Here is a 9,641-nt window from a genome sequence, read left to right on the forward strand (position 1 = left end):
CCCCCCCATGAATTAAGGAGCAACTTTTCTCTATTTTTCCAAAGGAAAGAATAGGGACGTCGTACATATGTGATGCCCTAGGAGTACTAATTCATTTTCTTGGAATGTTGAGTGCTAGGAGCACTCGGTGAAGGGCGGAAAACACTCCACAAATGTTTTGTTGAGCGTTACACTCAGCAGACCCTCTTTCGGCAAAGCACGCTTTGTCGGGTCCTTTCTGTTGGGTACTCTCGGCCAATAGTATGCTAAGTGCTAAATGACGCAAATGGACGTGGTCCGCAAAGTAAAGTGGTTTGACGGGCAGCCAACAGCGAAGGTGCCTGCTAGCTGGGCAACAAGGGTTGCCATTGCCTTCAGTTTGATAATCGGCAAAGATGGTACCATTGGAGGGCGCCAATTCTCCACAAGGTTTGCCGAGTTCTTATGGGCAGACACTCGGCAAAGAATTGTCATATTTGCCAAGTTACCTAGGCACGATAGTCGACAATGGCTGAACCACAGAGGGGCGCAGCGTGTCGTCCTGGTTTGCCGAGTACCCTCGGCATAGCACTTACTCCCTCCTTCCATCTATAGGAGCCTAATGTGTTTTTCAAGACCGTCTTTGCTATTGACAAAATTAATAGTACATGAGATGTATAATCTGAAAATTATATCATTGGAAGCTTCTTTGACATATGAATTTGCCTGTATGCTTTGTCTAAATTGCATGTCATATATTATTGCTCTAACATTTGGTCAAAATAGGCCTTAAAAAACACATTAGGCCCTATATAGATAAAAGAAAGGAGTAGCAAACATATGAATGCTCGGCAAAGGGGTTACCGGGCGGGCTGCCATGCTCCATGGGAGCGGTTAAACCGCGTTGGGCATACAGAGGAAACTCATGAAGCGATGACAATATTGAACATAAGATGATATAGCACGCTAATAGCGGATTTTAAGGCTCGTGCTATTTTGCGCTATTTTTTCACTGCTCACTTGGCAAATTACAGTTGTCGACATACTATCTTGACAAGCTTATCTAAGTTCTTCCTGCTACCGCCATCGGCGGCGAAAGCATTGGCCGCCATGCCCCTCATCTCTTGCATCTTTTCCCACATCCGGATGCCTTGATCCCCGGCGAGGAGCGACCGTACCGCCGCCGCCACGGCCTCGCACGTCATGGGCTCCTCCAAGACCACGCCGAAACCCCAGACTTGCGCCACCAGCTGCGCGTTCATCTTCTGGTCGGTGAAGAAGGGGCGGCACGCCATGGGCACGCCGGCGGACACGCCCTCCAGCACCGACGCCCACCCCGCGTGCGTCACGAAGGCGCCAACCGACGAGTGCCGCAGCACGGCCGCCTGCGGCGCCCACGGCACCACCTTGCCGCGCTCGAGGTCCAGGAACCCCAGCGGGAGCTGCGGCCAGGACTCCTTCGGCAGCGACCAGAGGAACGGCGCGCCGGAGGCCTCAAGCCCGGCCGCGAGCTCACGCAGTTCACGCAGCTCCTCCGGGTTTCCTGCCACGGCGGAGACAACCGTGCCGAAGCTGGCGTACGCGACGGCGCGTGCGGGATGGCCGTCGAGCCAGTCAAGGCATCCATGGGGGTCGGTGGAGGTCCTCGTTGCCGGGGAATGGGAGAAGATGGAACGGGCCGACGGGGAGGCACTCCGGGAGCTCCGCGGCGAGCGCGGCGGTGAGGTCGTCCGGGAGGAGACCCGGGAAGGTGTTGAAGGCGACGGCGGTGGCGGCGCGGGGAAGGTGCTCCGCTATGCGGCGGAACAAGGTTAGCTTCCGAGGCCCGGGTGCGAGGTTAGCAGCTCGTATGCTCGGCTCCCCGCTGCAAGTTCCATTGTTACGAGCATTCAGTCACCAAGCTACACACCTAATCAAGCTTCCTTCGTGCATTCATGGTGGATCGTGCTGCGTACCTTTATCACCGATGTCGTCCCGCAGCGCGTCAGCGCGGAGGTGCGCCAGGAGAGCGCTGGGGCCGCCGGTCCAGACGGCGACCCATGGAGCCTCCACCTCGGCGGCCGCCTTGGCGGCCATCCACATGAACGAGTCGCCAACGACGCAGGTCACCCTGGCGCCGCCCGCGGAGGCGCGAGCCGTCTCCAGCGCCTCCCTCAACCCGCCAGCCGCGGCAGCCTCCATGAAGAGCTTCAGACGCATCTTGGGGTGGGGCGGTGGCGCCGCAGCGGCGCCATCCGATTCCGAGCTCGGTGATAAACCGTCCGGGACCTCCACGAAGCGCAGGTTCCCCAGGAGCGTAGTGTGCTTCTGCAGGTGCCCGGCGGTGCAGAGGAAGGAGAAGGTGGCAGCCGGCGCCGCCGACGCGAGGGCGCGCGCTATGCGGAACAGCTTCACCGCGTGGGGGGCGAAGGGGAAGGCGACGACCACAACGTGCGGCGCCGCCGCCATCGTGTAGTGTCAGTTGCAAAGATTAATGGGAAGCGTGTACGTGTTAGTTGCTAGTGTTGCTCTCTCGTCTCTCATGTATGTATGCTTTCTCTCTCATTATATAGCCCGTCACCACAATTATTCTGATTGTAATGAAGATAAACGGTGCTTTGCTGTGTGTTGTGCTCGGCAAACAAAAAAAATACACTTGCGGTGTCTGTTTACACGTACACGTGAGCATAGCAGACTCGTATAACGCCGATCCGTATAATGCCCTTACAGTTCGAGGAAGATCTGTTTTTTTTTTTGCATGGTAATACGTGTCTCATTCATATCATAAAGAACAAAATACAAGTCACGTAAAGACCGACATGACAAAACTGAAAAGATAGCAGAACATCTCTGAGCTTGACACCAACGTCCGTCACCTGCCTCCGGCACCACCGCAGCAGCAACCGAAGAAAAGAATAACGAATCACCTCCTCACCCGAGCTCGACGCCGCTCCATCGCTGATATCCAGCTTTACGGACCTTCAAGGTGACTCACCAAAAGTGAAACCCTTACCGTATATGAGCCGCCGTATGTGTGTGCCATGCAAGTAGCTAGCTTGGGCGGGCGGACGTGGTCACCACGGTCGGCCCAGTAGTCTCACAGGCGGATTAGGAGGCACGATCAACACTCATGGGATGGCGCGAGCACGGCGGATCGTTGCGCATAGTTAAGATCGCTACCTGCCTCTCCTTCCTTGTAACAAATAAATAGCGGAGAAAGAAAACGGGAATAGTTGCAAGGTTGCACGCGACACAAAACTACTGTCTCCTCTGTGATCGTGAGATTTGAGTGCCAAGTTTCCCGACAAGTGGTATTCAGAGCCTCGTTTGAGCGATACCGGTGATCATGTCCGATCACGGAGACCAGCCGGACGCGCCTACAGCGGCGGCGGCGGCGGGCCTCAACGGAGTCACGGGCAGGCAGGCACGCTTGGAGACTCCACCACGGGAGTGCACCCGCGGGCGAAGCCATTTCAGGCGGGAGCGGCAGGTGGTGATCCACCAGGCGGCGGCTACGGAGCGCGCGCCGTTCGTGTCGGGCGCCGGCACCACGTTCCCGACCCTCATCGCGACCAAATGCATCGAGTGGTCACTGGAGATGAAGGTACACCTGGAGTCCTGGGGGCTCTGGGACACGATCGAAGGCAACGCGCAACACGTGCGCGATGGCAAGGCGGCGCTCGGTGTCCTTCTCCGAGCCGTTCTGTCAGAGATGCTCGGCGTCCTTGTCGTCCACCGTCAAGATCATGCAGATGGGAGTGCACCGCGTGCGTGAGGCCACGGCACAACGTCTTAGCGCGGAATTCGAGTAGATCGCTTTCCACGACGGTGAAACTCTCGACTCCTTCGGCATGCGGATCACCAGCCTCATCAACCAGTTGCGCACCCTCGGCTACAACGTGGAGGAGGTACGCGTCGTGCAGAAGTTCTTGCGTGTTGTTCCCCCCAGTACTCGCAGATCGTAGTGGCGATCGAAACACTTCTCGACCTGAGCACGGTCTCGATTGAGGAACTCATCGGCCGACTCAGGACCGCCGAGGAGCGTTGCGCCACGCCCACACCGAGCTAAGGCGGCGGGCAGCTGTATCTCACTGAGTAGCAGTGGGAGGTGTGCAAGTAGGCGCGCGAGGGCGGCCAAGGCTCTGGCAGCGACGGTGGCAACGACGGCGGGCAGAACAACTGCCGTGGGAAGAACCAGGGGCGGAGGAACGATTCTCTCCCACCTCAGCATGCCGGCGGCTCTGGCGGCTCCGGGGGATCCGGCGGTCGCGGCGGCGGTCGCGGCGGCGGCCGCGACATGAGCAAAGTCAAATGCTACAACTGCAACAAGCCGGGACACTTCTTGCGGGACTGCACCAAGCCCCGGTGTGAGCGCAAGGAGCAGGTCCATCTTACGAAGGGCGGCATTGAGGAGTCCACGCTCCTCCTGGCGAGCCTGTGCGCGCTCACCACGCCCACGGAGACGGCCATGGAGCACGTCCTGCTGAATGAGGAACACTCCCAGTCGCGCCCTGTGCCGAATGGAGGGAAGTGTGACACCGCCTGGTTCCTGGACACGGGCGTGAGCAACCACATGTCCGGCAGGCGGGAGATATTCTCCGAGCTAGACTGTGGTGTGCGCGGTATGGCGAAGCAGGGCGACGGATCTACAGTGCAGATCGAGGGGAGAGGAACCGTCCTCTTCCAGTGTCTCAACGGTGAGCATCTAGTTCTCACGGAGGTGTACTACATGCCCAGGTTATGCAGCAACATCGTCAGTGTAGGGCAGCTGGACGAGAACGGCTATGATGCGCATATTCGCCACGGTGAGTTCAAGCTGTGCGACCTGAGTGGGCGGCTGGTTGCGCGTGTGCAGCGTGGCCATGGACGCCTGTACGTGCTACGCCTGAATGTGCCTCACGGTGCACGCTGGTGAGGATGCGTGGCTGTGGCACGTACGCTACGGCCACATCGGGTTCCAGGCGCTCCGCTAGCTCGCACAGGAGGGCATGATGCGCGGTCTGCCCCTCCTCGACGAGGTGGGCCGCGTCTGCGAGTCGTGCCTAGCTGGGAAGCACCGGCGAACTCCTTTGCCCCACTAGGCACTGAACCGCGCCGGAGAGGTACTCGAGCTCGTGCACGCCGATCTGTGCGGGCCAATCTCTCCTCCTACGCCAGGAGGAAAGCGGTACTTCCTCCTGCTCGTCGATGACAAGAGCCATTTGATGTGGCTGCGGCTGCTCACGACGAAGGACGAAGCGGAGACCGCGCTCCGTCAGTTTCAGGCCACGGTAGAGCGTGAATCCAACCGCCGTCTCAAGACCCTGCGCACCGATCGCGGCGGTGAGTTCAACTCCGCCAGCCTCTGGGAGTTCTCGCGGAGGTGGGAGTGCACTGGCGGCTCACCGCCCCATACACGCCGCAGCAGAATGGCGTGGTTGAGCCCCGAAACCAGACGATCGTCAGCATGGAAAGAAGTTTTCTCAAGGCCAAGGGCGTGCCAACTCGTTTCTGGGGCGAGGCTATGATGACGGTCGTGCATCTACTCAACAGGGCAACGACGAAGAGTGTGACCGGCATGACCCCATACCAGGTGTGTTGCGGGAAGCGGCCCAGCGGGGAGCACTTCCGGACCTTTGGGTGCATCGCTCAAGTCAAGGTGACGCGCCCGAACGTGAAGAAGCTGGATGATCGGAGTGTGCCCATGGTGTTTTTTGGGTACGATCCCGAATCGGCGGCCTACCGCATCTACCACCCGCCCTCCAGGCGCGCCCATGTCTCGCGTGATGTGGTGTTCGATGAGAGCGCCTCGTGGGACTGGATCTCCGCCGTAGAAGGACAGGGCGGCGGTATGGACTCCTTCACCGTGGAGCTGGTACCCGCACCCACGAGCAGCGTCCAGGCCGAGACGGTGGACACCCCGGCCGCGCACGCCGCGACGCCCACGACCAGCGCCAAGCCATCCAAGACACGAGGGGATTCCGGCCCGCCTCCTCCCTCCACTCTGGTGTACGGCACGCCAATCTTGACGCCAATGGGTGTTGAGTTTGTCTCACCGCCCACTGGCGCGTCGAAGGCACCTGCCGGCGTGGAGGCGCCTCGTCGGTACCGCACACTTGAGAATGTGTGGGAAACGACGGAGGAGGTGGAGGCAGTCTACAGCGACAGCGAACTGTGCATGTTCGCGGGAGAAGAATCTGCTTCCTTCGCTGAGGCAGAGAGGGAGCAAGGCTGGCACACGGCGATGGATGAAGAGATGAGGAGCATCATCGCGAACAACACCTAGGAGCTCTATGAGCTCCCGCCTGGTCACCACCCGATCGGCCTCAAGTGGGTCTATAAGCTCAAAAAGGACCCGCGAGGCATGGTGGTGAAGCACAAGGCGCGGCTGGTGGCAAAGGGCTATGTTCAGCGGCAGGGCATGGATTTCGAAGAGGTGTTCGCGCTAGTCGCGCGCGTGGACTCGGTGCGCGTCCTCATCGCGCACGTGGCGCACCATGGCTGGTAGGTACACCACATGGACATCAAGTCTGCTTTCTTGAATGGTGACCTGCTCAAGGAGGTTTACGTGCAACAACCATCAGGGTACGTCATGGCCGGCCAGGAGGGCAAGGTGTTGCGGCTCCGCAAGGTGTTGTACGGGCTTCGCCAAGCACCAAGAGCCTGGAACGTGAAGCTGGACGAGAGCTTGTACACTCTGGGGTTCGAGCGCTGTCCGTGGGAGCACGCCGTATACCGTCACGGCACGGGCGCTTCGCTCTTGATCGTCGGGGTCTGTTGGGGATATAACTATTAGGTATGACCTGCCTAGGAGGGGCCGGTTATACCTATGGCGACTCGTGATATGAAGCCCGTGATGATATTGAAGATGGCGGTTCACAGGCAAGGGCCCAAGGCCCAAGGGTGGCTTAAGGCCCGTAGGAGTAAACCGCCATATATGTAAGACTTGTATTGTAAGGCATAAATAGTTAGTCACCGAGCAAGACACGTGTCTATGAGCCGGACGGGACTCTATGAGCCGCTGGGCGTCAACCTGTGTATATAAAGGGACGACCCGGCGGCGGTTCAGGGCAAGAAACAAAAGATCGAGAGCTAGGTCAAGCGTATTCGCTCCCTAGTCGAGACATAAGTAATACCACCTCAAACTGGATTAGGCCTTTACCTTCACCGCAAGGGGCCAAACCAGTATAAACTCATGTGTCCTTTGTCCCGTTTAACCCCTTTAAGCTAACCTAGTTGCGATGGACCGACGACTAAGTCCTCACACTAGGACATCTGCCGTGACTATCAAGGTATACGTTGTGGGCCGGATGACTAAGAGTCGCCGTGGCAAGCTCTACATTGACATGCAGGCTGGGGCCCCGAGGCCGGCTAAATTGAGTACGGGTACCGGGTCCCCTTCGGAGGAATCCACGTCTTCATCGGAAAGATTGGCGAGCCAGGCCCTGAGCCGGACATCTGCAGTGACATCATGGAGACGGCTCAGCGTGCAAGACCCGCCCGAGCTTAGACCACCGTGAAACGTGCCTTCGTGGGATTCATCCATGGAGCGGAATTTGATGAAGGATCTATGTCTGGCAGTGAGACGGCCATCTACTCTGACGGTGAGTCATCCATGGGTGAGACTACTTCATTATATCAACTATAAGACGCCAGGCTTGGCGGCTGTTCCGATGGCGACAGTATTCAAGACCCCTATGAGCCACCGAACAGGGTCACAGTCTTCATGGCCGGTACACAGCATGGGCAGAATTATTCAACTGTGGCAGCGATGATCTCCGGATCAGCAGCGGCGGCGGCTGGGGCAGGAGGCCATGTGCGCCCGCCGACTCAAGTTTTGACAGATTTAATGGATAAACTGACAGATCTGTTGACAGCAGAGGTCAACCCGGCAATGTCGTGTGTGCTAAATAATTCACCATGATGTTGGATGGGACGGCTCGTACTTGGTTAAAAGGGCTGCCTGCCAACGCCATCGGGTCATGGGGTGAGCTGAAGGCCCGGTTTATCCAGAACTTTAAGGATACATGCGAACGGCCATGTTGATTGTGGATTTATCTGCTTGAACCCAAGAGGAGGGTGAATCAATGACCCATTGGGTGCGCCTGGTCAAGGCTATTATACACTCATCTGATAACATCAATGCCGGTTCTGCAGTTCTAATGTTAGAGAAAAAATGTTGTTTTTTGCCTCTTAAGCAGAAGCTGGGGCGGCTCAAGCGCGATTGCAATGATATGGGGCAACTAATGGCGGCTCTAATTAAATATGCCAACTGTGATGGTACCAAGGACCCCGAGTCTGCTGATGATAAGCCGGGAAAGTGAAAGAAGAGTGGCAACGCCAAGGTCCACAACAAAACCACGCGAATCAGGGGGGCAACAGCAAGCGCAAGGCTGATGGTAACTGGGATTTTGTAGCTAATACCAATACGCAGAACAATGGTCAGTGTCGTAAGGTGAGGCCCCCTCCTCGGACAGGTGGATCAGGTCCCTGTCTGGAGCAGTTGCTAAACGAGCCCTTCCCAAAGCATGGTACGAAGGAGAGGCCAGCCGCTCACCTTTGGAAGGATTGTATAATCATGAGGGATTTCAAAAATTCTAATTTGTTACAAAACAACCATGGCCCGGGCGGCGGCTCAGGTTCTGGGGGCGGCGGTTCTCATGGCCCAGGTTAAGGAGGTGGTGGTTCTAATTCTGGCTTCCATGGTCATCAAAATAATCAAGGCAATCAAGGCAGTTACAATCAACAATCCGGCCAGGGGGGACAGCGGCAACAGCAATCTGGATATCAAAGTTATCCAAAGCAGTTGAATAGTGGGCAATATCACGTTTTCACCACAATTTTATGCAAGCGGGACCAGAAGCTCGACAAGAGGGCCGTGAACGCCGTTGAGCCGGCAGTTCCCATTACTTGCGATGGTCTGGGCAACCCATTATGTGGAGCCGAGAGGATCACACGCCCCGGGTTGATAATCCAAGTCACTTGGCTTTGGTGGTGGCACCTCAAGTTGGTGAATACAAATTCACTAAGGTACTCATGGATGGAGGTAGCAGCATTAATATCCTTTATTATGAGCTTTCCGTCGCATGGAGTTAATCGATAAAAATCTTAAGCCATCTAATACTATTTTCCATGGAGTGGTGCCTGGTAAGTCGGCATACCCTGTAGGCAAGATTGAGCTGGGAGTGGCCTTTGTATATGAGCACGATTCCAATGCTGAAAAGTTAACCTTTGAAGTGGTCAAGATCAGGAGCCCATACCACGCTCTATTTGGACGGCCGGCTTATGCCAAGTTCATGGCACGGCCGTGTTATGTTTATTTGCATCTCAAAATGGCGGGTTATAAGGGGACCATCACAGTGCATGGGAGTCGGTAGATTGTTCTGGAGTGTGAAGAAGGTGATGCTGCTTATGCTGAGTCTATATGTGAAACAGAGGAGTTGAAATTTTACAATGATAATGTTGACCCGGCGGATATGACATCTTTGAAAAAGCCAACTACAGAGCATGATCTGGTCTTGAGGTTTAAGTCGGCTGATGATACTAAGCTAGTTGACTTTGTTCCTCGCGATTCATCCAAGCAGTTCCGTATCAGTGCTAATCTGGATCCTAAAAAGGAAAGCACGCTCATCGAGTTCATCCGTGAGAACCGGGACATCTTTTCATGGAAACCTTCTGACATGCCGGGTGTACTGAGGGAACTCGCTGAGCACACTCTCAATATT

General features: G+C 56.5%; 1 pseudogene; it reads right to left on the bottom strand.

Moving 5' to 3' along the window:
• Positions 1-586: 586 nt before the first annotated feature.
• Positions 587-2,505, bottom strand: LOC123084321 (anthocyanidin 3-O-glucosyltransferase-like; annotated as a pseudogene).
• Positions 2,506-9,641: the final 7,136 nt, after the last annotated feature.

This window comes from Triticum aestivum, chromosome 1B, assembly GCF_018294505.1.
Source record: "Triticum aestivum cultivar Chinese Spring chromosome 1B, IWGSC CS RefSeq v2.1, whole genome shotgun sequence".
NCBI classification, from domain to species: Eukaryota; Viridiplantae; Streptophyta; class Magnoliopsida; order Poales; family Poaceae; genus Triticum; species Triticum aestivum.